Source organism: Gavia stellata, chromosome 1 (genome assembly GCF_030936135.1).
Source record: "Gavia stellata isolate bGavSte3 chromosome 1, bGavSte3.hap2, whole genome shotgun sequence".
NCBI classification, from domain to species: domain Eukaryota; kingdom Metazoa; phylum Chordata; class Aves; order Gaviiformes; family Gaviidae; genus Gavia; species Gavia stellata.
Genome location: NC_082594.1, coordinates 82,504,749 through 82,522,612, shown reverse-complemented (window position 1 = coordinate 82,522,612; position 17,864 = coordinate 82,504,749).

Sequence of the window (17,864 nt, the reverse complement as noted above, 5' to 3'; positions counted from 1 at the left end):
ATTAAGGCATCTGGCATTGCAGAGTTTGGAGGCCGGCACATTTAGCACTGAATGAAATACGGGTACTGATTGCAAGACATTAATCCCCGGCATATTTGGCAATTATGGGGATGAAGAATAACTTGTTCGTTATCCAGTTCAGAGCAGTGGAGAGAAGAAAGATTAGGTATCTACTGCACAACATACACAACTCAGGCTGTTATTCCAGTTGGAAGACTAAATTGTAACACATTAGATTTTGTGAAAAGAAAAGAAATACAATACTTTCTTGGCTTCCATCTACCATCTTACTGCATTAAAATCAAGTTTTTATGAATGCTTATTTACAATATTATACCCACTCAACTCTCCATTATCTATGGGAAAAAAAAACCTGAGACAATGAGATTACAGTGGGACAAGGGAAAAATATCTGCCTGAAACAAACTGACCTGTACAGAGCAAATTTGTATGTCTCTTCATCCACGGCACAATGCATTCACAATCCAAACTTATTCATTCAAATTAATAAACTTCTCCATGATACATGCATTATTATTTTCATGATAAAATGTAAAAAACATGCTATAAACTGTTTAATAAGGATTTTGACTACATTGTCTATACTCTCAACTAACTCATCATGCCAAGACTGCAAGAAGTTTGGGGCTTTCAAATATGAACAATTAAAAGAATATGCATGGAAATCTTTTTCCCTGGGAAACCTTCACTTCACATGCTTGTTTGATGCCACTGTCTTGTGTCAACAAGATCTAATTTATTTTTGGGACCGTTTAATTTTTTTCTGGGTCTAATATCAGTTCTAGCAAAGGCAACAACTTCCTAATTTCTAGAGTTATGAAACTTTCATTAACATATGTTTTAGATGATCTCCAGGTGCATCACCACTGAGTAATGCAATTATGCCAAATTAATGCAATGTGTCATTATACACTCTTTTTCCTTATTAATGAAATGCTATATAAAAAGCCCTAGTAATACATAGAAATCTCAGCTTCTTTCTTCAAAATATAATTTGAAACTACATTTTTTGCTTGAGGTGCAGAACCTGGAATACATTGGCAATATTGTACAGTTTTATATATGACAGCAACTAAAGGAAAAAATAATAAAATATAAAGCGTAACTCTGGGCTGCAAGACATTGCTTTTTTAAAAAAAAATCAGTAATTACTGAAATTGGATGATGAAAAGTCAACAGTCTTCACTGTTTAATATGACTATATGGATTAATTCAGCACATATTAAACTACCATACTGATTTTCTTTTTTTTTTTTTTTAAAGTAAAGAGCAAAAAAGCATCAGAAATTTTTGCAGTATGGATTCCAATGTTCTTCTGGTAATATTCAAGTTTTAGATATAAATTCCTCAGATTACAAGTGGGTATTCTATTGTGAAGATACTTTAGAGAACTAAAAAACGTTATCCCCTTTTTTGCTTTTGACGAAACATATTTTAGAGCGATAATTTTTTTTTATCTTAGTTGAGGCCTGTATAAGAAAAGATAGGTTGGCTGTTCATGTATTATATTTTTCTAAATTGTAGTAATACAGTTGTTTAATGCACAGCAATTTCTTTTAGAGTAAGTATGTTGCATTTACAATACAACAATCAGCAAGCAGGTATACATTCAGCATACTGATTTGGTGTCCTGCTATTCAAAGTATTCTCTTACATCTGTCTTCTTTTTAAGTAACACTTTGGGAAACATCCAAAAGAACTAGCCTTAGGAGAGTAACCTCACGAGGTTTCCTCTGCTCTCAGTGGACAGAGATTTCTTCCAGGAGCAAGCCAGAAGAGGAAGGCAGAACACATTTTTTCCTAGAGGATCTGCCACCTTCTCTCCACTCACTACAGAGGGACTCTACAAAAACCAGACACCCAGGATTAAAATTGATCTTGGGAATACTGCTGTTTGTTTTGTTTCACATGAGCAACTCAAGAATCTTGTAGTTCAAGTATGAAAGTTAATTCTACCTTATACCAAAGCAAACAGGAATTAAAACCTGTGCTAAGTGACATTCTTCAAATACGGATGGAGTGCTCTTAAATCTTCTTGCTCAAAGAGCAGAATAAAGCAAAATGTATTCATAAAGAGATGCTCATTAGCGAGATGAACTGGGTCGGCTCAGCGCTGTTGTTTGTGGTCTGAAATCAAGAACAGCAGATCCTGCAGGTCTCATCAGAAAATATATTCGGTTTTGACTGAATACAAGAATGTAGGAGAGAAGAATGCACCAACATCTGAAATGAGTAATACCTTCTCAGAGTCAGCAAATCCAGCTTTTTCTTTAGTCCAAATAAACTTGTGTCTTGTGAATGCCGTAAGAGAAAATCTCTACATTAGTTTCTATATATCAGCAGAAATAGGATTACACTGAAAATTGAAGTAACAAAAGAAAACACCATCCTCCAGAAATACTTTTCTTGCAATAAAGCAATTATGCAAGACTAACATATTATCTAAGATCATTATCTGGTTAAGAAAAAAATGGTTGAAATTCAAAGAAAGCCTTGAGTCATTAGCCAGTTTTGAAAGATCCTGTGCATTAAGCTTTCGGCTAAATGAATTATTAGTGTTTTTCATGGATGATGTGAATCCATTTTTAAGCAATTAAGTCTGCAAGCATTATCAACTGCCTATCTGCTCATAGTTACCTGTGTACTCTTCAAAACAAATGTTATATATCTAGTGGAGGCTATACAAATCTCATTTGTGCATCATGAGAATGAATGCCTTAACATTTATACTCTGAACTGGCTTGTTTTGAAAGGGAAAGCCGTAAGAGTCGAATGGAACAAGAATCGTTTGATAGAGCAGTTTTTCAAACCTCTGGAAGATTTCAAGCACTGACTCTGATCCACCCTTGAATATTTTTTGTTGTCAACCACTGCCACCTCACCACCTCAAGGCATAAGTATTATTCACCAAATGCATATTGCATTCCTACAGCCCCTTTTTTGAAAAATAGGAATAAATCTGCTCCCAAACCACGAAAGACAGCGTGCTCAAAGGCGCTGGATGCTTCACGAGTTTCAGCTAAACCACTCAGCTGCCACAATTCCATCTTCACTTGCAGTAGTTTTGCCAGACTTGAAAGGCATGTTTCATGAGGTTTAATCAGCTCTGGGAATTAATCTGTAACACAGATATAGGCCCTATCCAGAGAGGTTAAGAGGCAAAACTAACACTGAAGTTCTGACTGTGCCTATCACCATGTAGTACAAATACAGCATTATTACAGCAAAAGCTCTATCAGAGGAAAAACAACCCTGAAAACTTCTGACAGGTACAGCATCACTGTTGTCTGTAAGGGATACCAGGAGAGGGCAATGAGCAATACTCCTGAAAGGCTACAGTACTGACTTCTTAAGCATCCTCTACTCAAGCGATGTATGATAGAGATGACAGAATTAATTAAAAGACAGCTGGCAGCATAGTCAGAGGCTATAAAATCCAGATAGCTTTTTGTATAATCACATAATAATAATAATAATGAAGGGAGAAATAGCAAATACATTTGTCTGGCACTACGATATAACGTGCAAACATTCAGAAAAGCAGAGGCTGTTTAAAGCTCATCTACAGCGAGAGACTAACGTTTATTTTCTTGATGTGTGCACCACCTAATTTCTTCTTGGAACTATGCATTTATTTTTTAAATTGGCCAATCAAAGAGCATTCAATACTACCTCCACACAATAAGCAATCGATAAAACCTTACTGACTCTTAGTATTTTCATTCTCTTTTGCAGATACAGCTGTCTCTATGAAAAATCCTGTTAAGCAGTACCATAAAATGACGTCTACAGTAATATAGCCAGACAGAGATTCTGTGCCCAGCAGCCAGTTCTTGCAGGCTCTACACACTTTTCCCCCCCTGAATATTAAGCTGACATGCCAATATCAATACCTTGCTTCTCATCCTCCACCAGTTGTCAGACAGAAAAGAATATATACGGTAGCCTTCATGTGATTGCTATCCTTAGCAGAAACTTGTACCAGAAGCTTGTATTTACTCATATCGCAACTGAAAAAAACCCCATTAATAAAACCCCAATGGAAAGCTGTTACATTCCTCGCACACAGCGCACCCGGCTTTCCTCCAGCACATTGATGAAGAAGCAGGGGCGCACACTGCAGCTAAATAGCTGATTGAAAAACAATGACCATGCACAGTGCACCAGAAGATGGTTCCTCGAGCTCTGCTGCACAGCCGTTTTCTTCTCCCAACTGAAATGAAATCAGAGACTTAATCACCTGTCTCAAACAGGCTAATCTTATATACTGATAGGTCAAATTAAAGGCTCGGTGGGAAATTTTCCATTGCCAGAAACCCCACATTATTTTCCAGGAAAAGACAGCTCCTTGGCTTCCACTAGAATTTCTGTAATAATTTTATTCCTTGCACTGGAGTATTTACTTACTGTGTTTTCATTTTCTACCATAGGCAGTCCCAGCAAAACATTCAGTCAATATACATCTGCGTATCACTGAGGCAACATCTGATCAATAACTTGGAGCCTAAAGCTCAAAGAATCCTCGAAAAAGCCAAACCTCTCACAACAGAAATTATTTTAATATGCATGACTGGTAAATCTGTATTTTTATTCTGTTTGTAAAAGGAAAGGGTATAAATATGAGAGAATAAAAAATGCACACTAAAATTTTTACTCAATTTCATTTTGTGGTATTTTACACATGGATAATAATACATTGTCATCACATTCTGGGGCACTAGCTCTTTTCCCGTAAAGAAATGTAAATAGTGCAAAGGGATTCTTTGGCAAAAATCCTACTTTTGACATTAATTTCACAATCCCTCAAGTTTGTAAAGAAGTAATTACAAATGTAGTGACATTTTGCCATTACTTCACACTAATTCAGTTAATTCATCACAGCTTGGCTCAATAACCTCCTTAGCTTTCAGCCATCTTTTATTTCCTAGTGACACATCAGCTTTGAATTTTATTTAGCCTAAAACTAAGTTGCCTTGGAAAACAAAGCGCTCAAATGATAATTATTTATTTGCCCTTTATACCATAATTTTACTTTGAGGATCCCAAAACAGCTTAGCAACCTTATGAAATTCAACCTCATAAAATCCTTGCTAACAGAAGCTTCTCCACACCTGATTTATAGGTGGGAAAATTGCAGCATGGAGAAATGAAGTGGCAAGATGCCCCAAAAGCTTTCCATGCTGGTCAGAAGCAGCATCTCACAACAGCTCCCCGCCTCTCCACTTCCAGAAGACAAAACAACCCTGTGAACCACACCAAGGCATCTCCAGCTGCATTTTCTTCTGGAGGTCCTTAATTAAGCAGCTAAGCAAAACCCAAGTTATTCTCCAAATTCTTTCTATGGCCTAAGCCCACAAATCTGGCAAAGATCAGGAGAGAAAGGAAGAGGAAGAGAAAATTTACTTGGAAGCTTTCCAAGTCTGTGGGCTGTACTCTCGACACACCACGCGATGAGGGGCTACCAGGGTTTCAGTACCCTGTGGGTAGAGCAGAGCCCCTTGAGGGCTGCCCCAAACCCGCAGTCATCTGTGGGAGTTGCTCCTGGCACGGCGTCCATCGGCCATATCTGCATAGGCCAGGGTGGGGACACTGGAAAGCAGGACACTTGTGGGTCTTGAGAAAGAGGACTAGCGATGGGAAGAGAATAATGCAGTCCCACAGATAGGGAGAGAGCAGGGAGAAGCCTGCATGCCCTACCTTCTGCAGCTTCTTCACCTCCGTCGGAGCCTTCCCCATAGGTGCTGAGCCCTTCCCACACCCTGTCACAGTGTCACCTTGCCCATTCAGCAAACCCTCTGCCACAAAACAGAATTCAACAGCTTATATTCAGTAAATCCCCATGTCATTTATGTATAAAATATCATAGCAGTCTTACAATGCATCAATTTGGGACGTGCCATGAATATCAAAGAAAACGTTTCCTGATCTAGATGTACCCTAAATACTCCATTACTACTTAAGTACCATAAAAGGACAAATTAGATTTCATTCACATGAGGAGATGGTGGAGTCTGCATCCTTGGAGATACTCAAAAATTGAGTGGACACAGTCCTGGGCAACCAGCTCTAGGTGTCCCTGCTTGAGCAGGGGGTTGGACAAGATGACCTCCAGAGGTCCCTTCCAACCTCAGCCAGCCTGTGATTCTGAAGTTCAATCCTATGAAATATACAGATACGTATCTGCTACATATTTAGAGTAGACATATTAAGTACAAAAGTAGTATGAGACAAATTTGTGTGCGTGTGTGCGCTGAAGACAGAAGCAGAAGAGGAATTACTCCCGAGCAGGAGAAGAGGGAAGCTGCATCTCTAGAGAGCCCCTCAGAAGAAAGGAAGCCTTGATGAGGGAAAGCAAGGTTGCAAACCTCGTACACTGTCTATATAATTCAGTTTTAGAAAGTAACAAGATACCGAGTTGCTCACTTGGCTCCAACAGCCAAATAAAGCTTCAAAGAGGCTCCACTCTACAAGGCAGCACTCTGGAAGAAGCATGTTGTTGAGGAAGCACTTTAGTTTAACCAGTGTTGAGAGGTGTCTCACAGAACCTCTAAGTGATAAGAAAGTCAGGAGACCAATGAAAGTATTTTCTAAGTGTGCGTGAGAGTTCCTAATTTTTTAAACAAGATTCTATGCTTTGTTATGTTAACTTAGAACCAAAGACAGCTGAAAGAGTAAAAATGCTCTAAAAGCAAACATGGTAAGAGCAGAGCACATAACTCCTGCAGAAATAATGCAGCCAAATAAACTGGTGTTAATAGAAAGCCTTTCTCAAATCAGGAGTTTATGTACTTCCCAATAAAGTGCAAGAATCAGTTTGAGGGCTGGTATTATCTAGTGTTAATGGTACTTCAGCATGTATCATCTAGCAAGTCTTTCACAGGAGATACAGTCAAGAGGGACCTTGCAACTTGTAAAAATTCATGCTGTGAGTTTGTAAAAATATAAACATCTTAATAGCAAAGGGACTAAGCACAGGAAAGGCTTTATGGTAATGTCATTTTGAAATAAGCAAACTTGTGCTTGCTTTATATTGTGCTCTTTGCTTTAGTCACACACTTCACACACCTTTGAACTGAATGACTTTAAACTGCCATCAGCAGTGGAGAATGAATGGCACAAGGGCACAAACCGTCCCCTAGTGCATCCCAGTCCTTGCTATCTCTTATTTGCAGCCTTTGGCTTCTGGCCCTGTACGTGTGCGTATTTCATGGTCCATGTCTCAGAAGCCCGCAAGCGAAGCAGACTTATGTCAGATGCAGCTTTTACTGCTGCTTGCCCGCCCCATCTCAACTGGCAAAGACCTAAGAGCATCTCCAAAAAAGAAACGGGAGTAAAGAACTAGTGCTAAAAGAACTCCCATCAGGAAACTACTGGTAAACTAACTCCCCTGCTACCAACTGAATAAAGTCCCATTGAAGCTCATTTGAATGCAAAGACTAAATACATAAATGAATAACCCCATCTATACTTTACTTAAAGTTTTTGATGTATCTTATCTGATGTGTGAATGTTCCTGACTTTAAATATCTAGGTTTTCCTGAATCTGTAGGTAACAATATAATGTTCATGGGAATTTAAAATATTTGTTATCTGTTTTCAAATGACAAGAACCTAAAGCATTTTCTTTAATTTAACTCTACGATTTTGGTCTGCTCACTCTTTTTCAGGTTTCAGTGCTCCCCTGGGAAACATTTTCACAGTTGAGAGCATGCTGTGTCATCTGTTATTCCCCATTTCAAAATCCTAGACTCTAGTGCAGGAACACACATTAATCATTCATTACTGTATAAATACATGAAAAATTAATAGCCCAGCTAGAATTCCAAGGCATCCACTTAATGAGCTGGGACTCAAACCTGGGAGCATCATGTCATTACTACTACACATATATAAAAGAGTGTTCAGAAAGCTTCATCAAATAAGACCTATTACTACAAATTCAGCACACTAGACCTGTAAATAAGCATCCAAAAACCAAATTAGGCATTTACTTTCTGCAAGAGGGGAAAAATAACCTTTTTTTAATTATGAACTTGTTGTAGAAGAATGAAAATCCAATCTTAGACTTTTTGAAGACAAAAATTCAAAAAGCAAATGCCTTAAAATATTTGGTAAACTTGCTTCAAGTTCTAGTTAGTTTAAAAATAAAAACCAGTAACTCTAAATGAGAGAATGTTTGGCAATTTTCAAAGTATCTGGATACACTTTGCGAATGTCAATTAAAGCCATGTTTACTGCTGCAAGAACCAGTTAATGTGACAAATCCCAACACCACAAGCATGGATAATGAAAAAATAATAAAAAGCAAGAGTCAAATTATATAATTATTGTGTTCCAGTGCTCTGAATTGTGACCTGCCTTCACAATCAGAAGTACATATAATTATATTTACACAAACTAAATGGGGCAATACAACCATGCCTATTTCCAAGACAGCTACAATCATGGTATTTATCGTAGTTTGACCAGACAGTCTGTGCCAATGCCAACTTTATCTGAATGACACTTTGAAGCACCTACAGTAATGCCTCAAAGTAGTTCCTTCTTAGAATCAGTAATTCTTCTTCTCATCAGTGGTAATTTAAAAGCTTTTTTAATTGATGTTCCACCACATCTCATCAAGAATAACGGAAAAGCTCTAAAATTAATAATAAAAGCAGACTGACTGGTTCCCTTTGGAAAGGGGAGGGCAGACAGGTGAGAAGAGGCTGGCGGAGAACACATCATTATCAAGCCACTAGCAAGACAACTGTTATAACATAAAACCCTCTGCCACAAAGCAAGAGTTTCTAGAGAAGAAATTAACATAATTCCAGAAAAAAATTAAGATGTAAGATGTAGAGCTGAAATATATCAATAATCAGATGAAACAGTAATTCTCAGTCTTACCATGTTTTAAAAATGAATTTCCATATTAATTAGGGACTAATAAGACATTCGCATCTATGTTGTGCAAGAGTACCTGATGATCAGGAACGAGCTCCTCTATGACCTGCAAATGCTTTACAATTATGAGCTATGTTTCTGTTATTTCCTTAAGCCAGAATGGTAGTTCTAATTTATTCAAAACTCATTTATATTTTCCTCAGAGCAATTCACATAGCTACCAAAAAAACCAAACCAAAATCTGAACAAGCTGCTGGGAGTTTTTGTAACTAGAAAACATGGCATACGTTTTTACGTAGTTCAAAGGAAATGTGTCTGCCCATAAACCAAACAAAACTCCAGGTACTAGTAAAGTCAAAACTATAGCATGAAGACAGCACCATGATATTCTTAACCAGATTGCAAAGACCTCATTCCCTGTTTTGCAATGCTTCACATTGTGGGAAAGCTAAAATTTCTCAGGTCTAATCTCAGTTTAAAGCAGTCTGGTTTTGTGAGATCACATGCATATGCAAACCTATGTATTTCACTGTTAACTGCCTGCACATTTGGCCCCCTGCCAAAACAAAGTGCTGCTGATCACCTGCAAGCATACAACCTGAGGAGCCTGCCCTGCCCTCCTTGCCTTAGAAAATCCCAGTCTCCTCATGGGTCAGATCCTGACATCGCTCAGTTCAGAGGGGTATTCAGAAGTCAGCGGGGCAAAGACATCGCCTACAAAAAAGTCAGAGTGAGGACACAGACTGATTGCAGCATAAACAAGGAAACCATAACTCAGACCAAGGCTTTCAGCAAACTGTCCTCACCAAAGCAGGGTTAACTCCGGGTCCCAAAAAACGTACTTTCCCACCGGCCCTAACTCCTTCAACCTATAAACCACCAGCTCTGCAAGATGAGACAGAAGTGTTTCAATGCCCCAGATTTTTAAACTGTCAAATTACAGGACTACTCCCTCAAATCAAGATAGAAGTACCATGATTCACTAAGCAGGTAGACTAAGCGCGTAAGTTATGCTTTATTTTTAAGAGGTATGTAATTTTGGAATCAAATTAACAGGTATTACTGACGCAAAAGAGTACTTCCTTCAAGAATACGAACCAAACCAGATATCATTAGCTATAAAGAAGAAGAAAGTGGCTCTTGCAACACAGAAAGAAGCATGAGAAGTTAATACAAAAAGAGCTGAAGGAAGCCTGTCTTAGGGCAGAAACTCAGTAGAAGAATATACTATTATTGACAATAATAACAACAACAGATCCGTGATAACTTTACAATAAAAGTCCTGAGAATTACAAGCTTCACAGACAGTAAAGGCATCTGGGTTTTGTTTTCTCTTCTCAACAAATTCTTTGTTCTGGACAATGATAAACTTACCCAAATTCCTTGCTACTGTTGTATCTCTAGACGGTGGGAAAAATAACAAAAAGGGAAAAATTAAGCAGAAAGACTGACAGGAGTGAGTGAGAGCAAAGCTGTACTTAAAATAAACAATGAAGGAAGTCTGAGAAAGAAGTGAAAAAGAAGCCCGTCGCATGTTTAATATTAAGAGAGAGATGCACTCAGTGTAAAACCAATGGAAAAAAGCACACAAAATGAATTCTGAATTCACAGCAATTGATACCAGCTGAGAATCAAATGAGCTGCCACAGCATTCAACAGGAAATTATCCCTTTTAATAATGACTAATGGTTTTGCTATATATCATACGCTGAGGCTAACTCATAACAATAATAACATAATAATTTAAAGTCTATGAAAGTAAATCAGTGTCAGTGTTGAGCAGCCACAGGTCTCAGCATAATTCACTTCCACAAATTCACTCAGTTCAATTAATTCCTAATGCACTTAGCTGTAAAGCTTGTTTGAACTTGTTGGTGTTAAGCTATTGAATGTTGCAGGGCTTCATATCTTTGAGGCTTGCACCCTGCTATCTAGAGATGCTGTATTTCCTATAGTAAAAACAAACAAGTAATATTTTTTTTTTTTTTTTAAAAAAGCAAAAAGGGGTAAGGGGGAGCCATGTTTCCTACATATATACCGCATCCTCGCCAGACAGAGATGCCGTGGGAACACACGCCCGGTGGCCCAAGCTGCTGTGGTTCGGAGTCCTCCCCTCCCACAGCGCCTCTGACTCCTTTTTCCTCACCCCATCCTGTCCCAGAGCTGCTCCTCCTCACATGTCCTCTCCCATCTGCTGCTCCTAACATCTCCCCCAGACCCTGAGCCCTTCCCACTGGAGCTTCGAACCCCAAAATCTTCCCCCACCCCTCTTTTCTGCTCAGACTGTCCCACGTGCCCTCCTACCTGAGCTTTTCAGCCACACCAAAACCCCCAAACCCTGAGCTTTTCTTGCTACATTTGCAGTAGGACCCCAACGTGATACTGCTGTCCTCCTCTGGCCACCCAGACACTGCTGCTCTCCCCTGTCCAGTTTGTAATCACACAGATCTAATTTCTTTGGGCAAATCAGGATAAAACCAGCAACCCCAGTTTTAAGCTCTGGCACCAGATGGGTTTGAGTTGCACTACCCTGACTCTTTGGAGACGCAGGTTCAAATTCTGACCCTGAGTTTCATTTTTATTTTTTAATGCATTAAAAATCAGAACACAATTACACCCAGTTTGGTGTAAAAAGGCATCTATTAAACATGGAGGAAAAGACAACAAAAGACTATGGAGGAACTGGTCTTTTCAAAGGGCCTGGACTGCAGATCTCACTCAGGCCAAATGCCCATGCAGTTTATAGTAGGGCCTGCATGAGTCTCGCATAAAAAACACTCTTCTCCCAATCAGAGAGTAATTCAGGTTGCAAGGGATGCCCAGAGGTCTCTGTTTCAACCTACTGGCCAAGGGAAGGTCAGACCAGGTTTCTCCTCAGGGCTTTATATCCAGTTTAGTCTTGAACACATCAAAGGATGGAAACTGCACAGCCTCTCTGACCAACCTGCTCCACTGCTTAATTATCCTCACAATAAAGCTTTCTTTCCGTATACCCAGTGTGAACCTCCCCTTCTTCAATTTATGACCATAATCTCTCATTCTCCAGCTACATACATTAGTAAAAGGCTCCATTCTGCCTTCTTCATAACTTACTTAAGCACTGGCAGGCTGCTAGCAGGTCCTGCTGGAGTCTCTGCTCCTCCAGATGGAACAAGACCAGTTCCCTGCATCTATGCTCATAGCTAATGTGTTTACAGAACTATTTAACCTTGTATAAATATAACCCTTATTCAACATTTACCACTGTATGAAAATTAGGTTTTTCTTTCTCTTTGTTTTCATAATAAAAAATTTCTGACTTCTACAGTTCAGGAGATTATTACCATTACTACTTGTAATGGCACCAGAGTGTTTTTATATTCAGTCATTTCCTCGAGAAATGAAGAACTGAAATCATTAAATGGGAGCACAACCATTTTTCAATTTTTTATTTAATACCAATGCTATAACCATAATAGGCGTTAAAGAGACAAACACAACCAAATCCATCCTTTCCTCACCTTTTCAAAGGCACTGTGTCAGTAGCACGCAACTCTCACTACAGTCTGTACTGTCAAAAATCAGAAATTACAGCATTTCTCTCAAGTTCATATGTAAGTTCATGTCATCTTAGAGCTTTTCACAGCTTTCTCCATCTCCTCAGCACAAAACACGGGAGTCTAATAGCAGATAACCAAGAAAAATGAAAGCCAAGTACCAATTCAGTAAAGCTTGTCTAGTATCTACTTAAAAGAACACACTGTGGAGATAAAGGCGGTTAAACTCCATCATATCCCAAGTAGCTTAAGCATGCAACGCAGGACCTCAAAGCGATCACAGTGATCCATCCTTCCAGAAAGAATTTAATTATCCTACTTAATCTACAGCAACTAATGGTTCCTGTTTTGAGAAAGGCAAGCATGGGAGCCACAGTATGGAAAACCCTCTTGAGTAAATCTTGCTGGGTTACTACATCACTCCTATCCTGTCTGCCTTGCATGTACAGTGTCTCTATCAGAAAAGAACAGGGGGGAAAAAGCAGTACAACTATAATTACTATTAACAATATACACAATGTCCAGAGAGATGGCAAAGAAAGACAGAAGACTGGTGCACAACTAAACCAGACAGGTAAGAAGCTGGTTGGATGATTAGGCTCAGAGTGGGCTGTAGTCTACCCAGAGACCATCACCAAGTGGAGAACTGCAGGGGTCTGTCCTGAGACCTGTCCAGTTTAACATCTTTATCAATGACCTGGAGGCAGTGATGGTGTGCACTGTGCCTTGGTAGCAAAGGCATCATGCAGCTCCTGGGACGTATGAAGAGAGGTACAGCCCAGAGATCAAGGGAGGAGATTGTCCCCCTCTGCATGGCACACATCAGACACATCTAGATGCTGCAACCTGTTCTGGACCCCAACACAGCAAGGAAACTGCTTCTCCGCGATGACAGTGAGGCAGCAGAGCAGCTCGCCCCAAGAGGCTGTGTGATCTCCATCCCTGGAGGATTTCAAGCTCCAACTGGTCCAAGCCCTGAGCAGCCTGGTCTGACCCCAGAGCTGGCCCTGCTTCGGGAGGAAAGAGGCCCACATCCCATCCCAACAGGATGGCTCTGGTCATAAGGGAGATGAGAGAAATTCTGAAGCTGTGCTGGCTGAACCACCATTGCTTGGACAGGGCAACACGGATGGTATGTCAGCTGCGGTAAGCTTCTGCCTCTCTGCTGGTTTTGGGTGCTGAGCCCAGGGCACCTGCCTCCTAAGAGAAAACTTCTCAGCCTTCGGACATGGAGAGATGCATGTGAGGAGGAAAAGTACTGCACAGTGAGCTGAAAGGCTTTAAGTGACAAAAAGTGTATTTTCTATATACTCCACAAGTTGGGGGGGGGGGACACACACGACACACGGATGACCACACCAAAAACCCCCCCCTCATTAACAAGTATTTTAAGCTAGAAAAGGACAAAGCAATAACAGTCACAATATGAGTGTGTTTTACACAGAAAAATCTAGAAGGGCATTAAGATTTCCACCTACTGAAAAGGAGACGCTGACGCAGAACAAACACATGCTTGAGTTGAGCCCCTCAAAGTGCACTTTGGAGAACACTGAACAGCTAAGCATGATTTTAAAAGCCAGGAGCTATTGGAAGTCATCACCTTTTCAAAAAAAAGCCACATTATACAGATAACGACTAAAAACACTAGAAAAGGTCTGTCAAACTTATTTTATTAGGCATATTATATGATTAAAATAATTATTATTCTGTGTTGTGGTTTAACCCCAGCTGGCAATGAAGCACCACACAGCCGCTCGCTGTTGTTGTTGACATTTTCTGCACAGAGAAACACTGAAGTATTTAAAAGAAATGCAGAAAACTAAAATATATCATGTTGAACTAATAAAATTATTTAATTATATTGTTCCCACTACATAAGCCTGGAAATAGTTTCCGTTTTCATAAGCCTTCCAGACAAAATGTTGAGTTACTTTGGAAAATCCTCATTTATTTGATAGCGTGAGGTTTTTGTTTAAAAAAAAATAAAATTTCAAAACTTCGAAATTCTGGCTAAAAATTACCATAGAAATCTGTACAAAACTTTAATTGTGCGTGTGTAGGTGTGTGTATATGAGAAGAGAATTATCTTTTAGCAGAAAAATAACAACTTCTTTACCAAAAGGTAGTGATCCCCAGGTTGGTTTCACTTATGATTCACTATGAAAAACAAAGCTGAATTAATCACTGACCTAGCATCTCACTCCTTTAGCACTGACTGGGTTCCACAGGAACAAAAAATAAAAGAACAGTTTCAACTCCTACTTTATATCATATATCAAGCATAGGTATCTCACAGTTCTAAGGGTACAAAGGTCTGGTGAAAATTTTTGGATGAGAAAGCAACAGATGGAGTAGCAAAAATGAAAAGGACAAGGCAGTCATAACAAGAAATCTGGATTGCTTAGTGATTTTGGCCATTCAAACAAAGGTTTTTAAACAGTTGACCGAAATCTTAAGTTATGTACACAAGCTAACACAGAATTAAAGTCCGACATACAAGGCAGTTCTGGAAAAAAGTATTCTCCAGGCAGCAGCTGCACAGGAGCCCAACAGGAGCCTCCTCACAAAACGAGCCCGCGAGCGCCAATGGCAAGGTTCAGGTGCGCAGATAAGGAACAGTGACCCGCAGCTGCAGAGGGAATCGTAGAGGTCAATGCTGAAACGCGGGGCTTAGCTTGCATCTCCATATTCCAACGGACGCAGCAGAGAGCCACAAACTGTATCCAGAGAAAAGAGAGATGGAGCTGGTCCGTGAGACTTGGACACCGTGACCAGATTCACCAACAAAAGGGAGACCTACACGACTGAGATGCAAAGAGGCAATAGGAAGTCTGGAAAGGGCTCTTCGATCTCACAGTGCAAGACAATAACAAGAGTCAAAAGTTGACACTGAAGTCAGACAAATTCATATAAAGGAAGCAGAGAAGGTATTCGCATTCACTTATAAAATGAGAGTAAAAGCAGGGGAAGAACTGTGGCACCTCCCAAGGATGTGGAGAACAAATACGCTTCTGAAACAGACAGGTCTCAGTCATACATGACAGGGGACACGGTCAGGGAACAGCCTGTTTAAACAGCCTGTAGCAAGCAGGAGATCAAAATACAAGGCCTAAAGGTCCCTTCGGGCTTCATACAGTAGATGAAATAAGAGTGCTCAACATGCTTCATTCAAAAAAACCCAGGGGTAATTGTCTGCTGTGCAGAAGCACACGTCTGATTGCAATCAGAGTGCCAAGACACCAAGGCCACCCAGGTACAACAGCCTGCCGTAGACGGCACAACGACAGCTAATCAAGTCACAGCGAGGACTTTTCATGTTCTGTGACACCAGTGCTAACAAGCTGCCCTCAGCCAAGAGCACCTAACAGCATATTTCTTGGGACACCCCCCCAATACTGGCTTTTTGTTAATATTTTGCCAACTATTAGTTAGCCAGTTTTCAGTTGTGTGCCACGTTCACTGTTAAGGTGATGATTTCAAACACTGGTAGTTCTAACTAAAGATTTTACAGAAAGAATATAATAAATGGGGTCACTTTAGTACTTACCAATACGAATTTTTTTTTAAGGTGCAGAAAGGTAATTGGTTCATTTTTAAGTTTTTTCATATTCCCAGTATGAAAAATCTGATTTTACCAGAACAGACTAAACAGTCTCAAAAGCTCCTCAGACAACTTTGAAAAAAAAGCTGACTATTTGACTATTATATTACTTCAGTGATTTTAAAACAACCAATCTGTAGTCCATGCAGTGCAATACCATGTTACCTATTTTACTGACAATATAGAACAATTTTCTGGAACAGTCAAATGCCTGATTATCTCTTCCTCGGGCTGATTTGTTCTTATTCAACTTTGAATATTTATTGCAAGCCACAGGTTCCATCACACTGTTATTACTACCTTAGCTATTGCAGATCTACAGTACGGCCTTGCCATGCAGCTGCTGGGCTTTTTTTCTTCCACAATTTAGAGACATCAAGAGAAAAACAATTTTCATTTAAAATGTTATCATTTCTTAAAAGGTGGATTAAAGTGATCATATTTCATCAACAGGTAACTCATGCATTAGCTCACAGCAGTACCAACAACTAAATTATCTTTGCTGAGTTGCTGCAACCTGGGGCAAAGGCATAATACGGCAATGTTTCAATGTTCCAGTCCCACTAGATGATCCTCACCAGAGTAAATTCAAAGGCAAACACTGTATATTGCCATAGGGGTCAGGACATCACACAGTAACATCAGAGAAGTCTCACCACCTAGGCCAGGCTCCTGCATGGTGTTGGGTTCCCCAGTCGTGGCCTCCTGAGCTTCCCCTGGCTCCTTCCTCAGCTGGCCCCAGCTTCTTTAGCTCTTCACAGAAAGAGACTCCAGTGTTCAACACAATAAAACATCATAAAATCTGCTTTTTTGGGGCAAAGTTTTCTCCTAATCACTTGATTTTTCAACCACGTCCCCTTTCAACTAATCCCTCCAGCTACATATATATGTTAAAGCATGTTAGACAGACTGCACACATACTTGTAAGAATCGCCCTTTATACCAGAGAGCTTCAGATGCATACAGGTGTATTAAAAAAAACCCAAACAAACCAATGAACAGACCATTCATACAGTCTAGCTTTCTCTCCTTTCAAATGAGCCATCTTCTTTGAATGTGACAAAGTTACATTTCGCTTGGGAATTAACCCAGACAGCAGCAGCAGTTTTCCAGCTATCTTCACTCCATATTCAAAAACGACTTTTCGCAGTTTCAGTTGCTTTCCAGCAAAGAGAAGTGCAAATCAAGGGTCCAAACAACCAAAAATAAAAAAAAACCATGTAAGCAGCATACACAATCTGCATGTAAGAAATCCTGGTGCTAACAAGGCTGTGCCAAAGCAAATTGTCCTGATTTTCCTACAGCTTTCGCAGGACTCTATCTGCATACAGATTGAAGGGAAGAGGCATCATTTCTATAGCACACAGCATCCTGCTGAACATTAATCACCATTACCCACTTAGATACTGCAATATGCAAGACTAATTGCTGCTCCACAACTGCTCCGCAGTGCTCTCAAGCATGCTAGCCCTCAACGCTACCTCCCTCCTCTCCACTTTCTCACAAGTTAAAGGAAAACATTCAATTTTCATGCCCCAAAAGGAAAGGCAACTCAAATGTCAGAAGGCAAGATGAGTTGCACATAATTTTAGAATCATCACTACTCAACAGCAGTTGAGCCAACAGGTCATTTTGTGATTTTTTTTTTTTTTATTTTATTTGTTCATTAACCTAAATACATAAAAAACCTGAACTTATTGGAAAAGAACTATCCATTTTGTCTATATAGGGGGTCTTTTATTCTGTTGGGTTTCTATTTGGGGCTTTCTTTTTCTTTTTTAGTTTTCTTTTTTCTTCTTCTTTTTAAGAATATAAAAAGG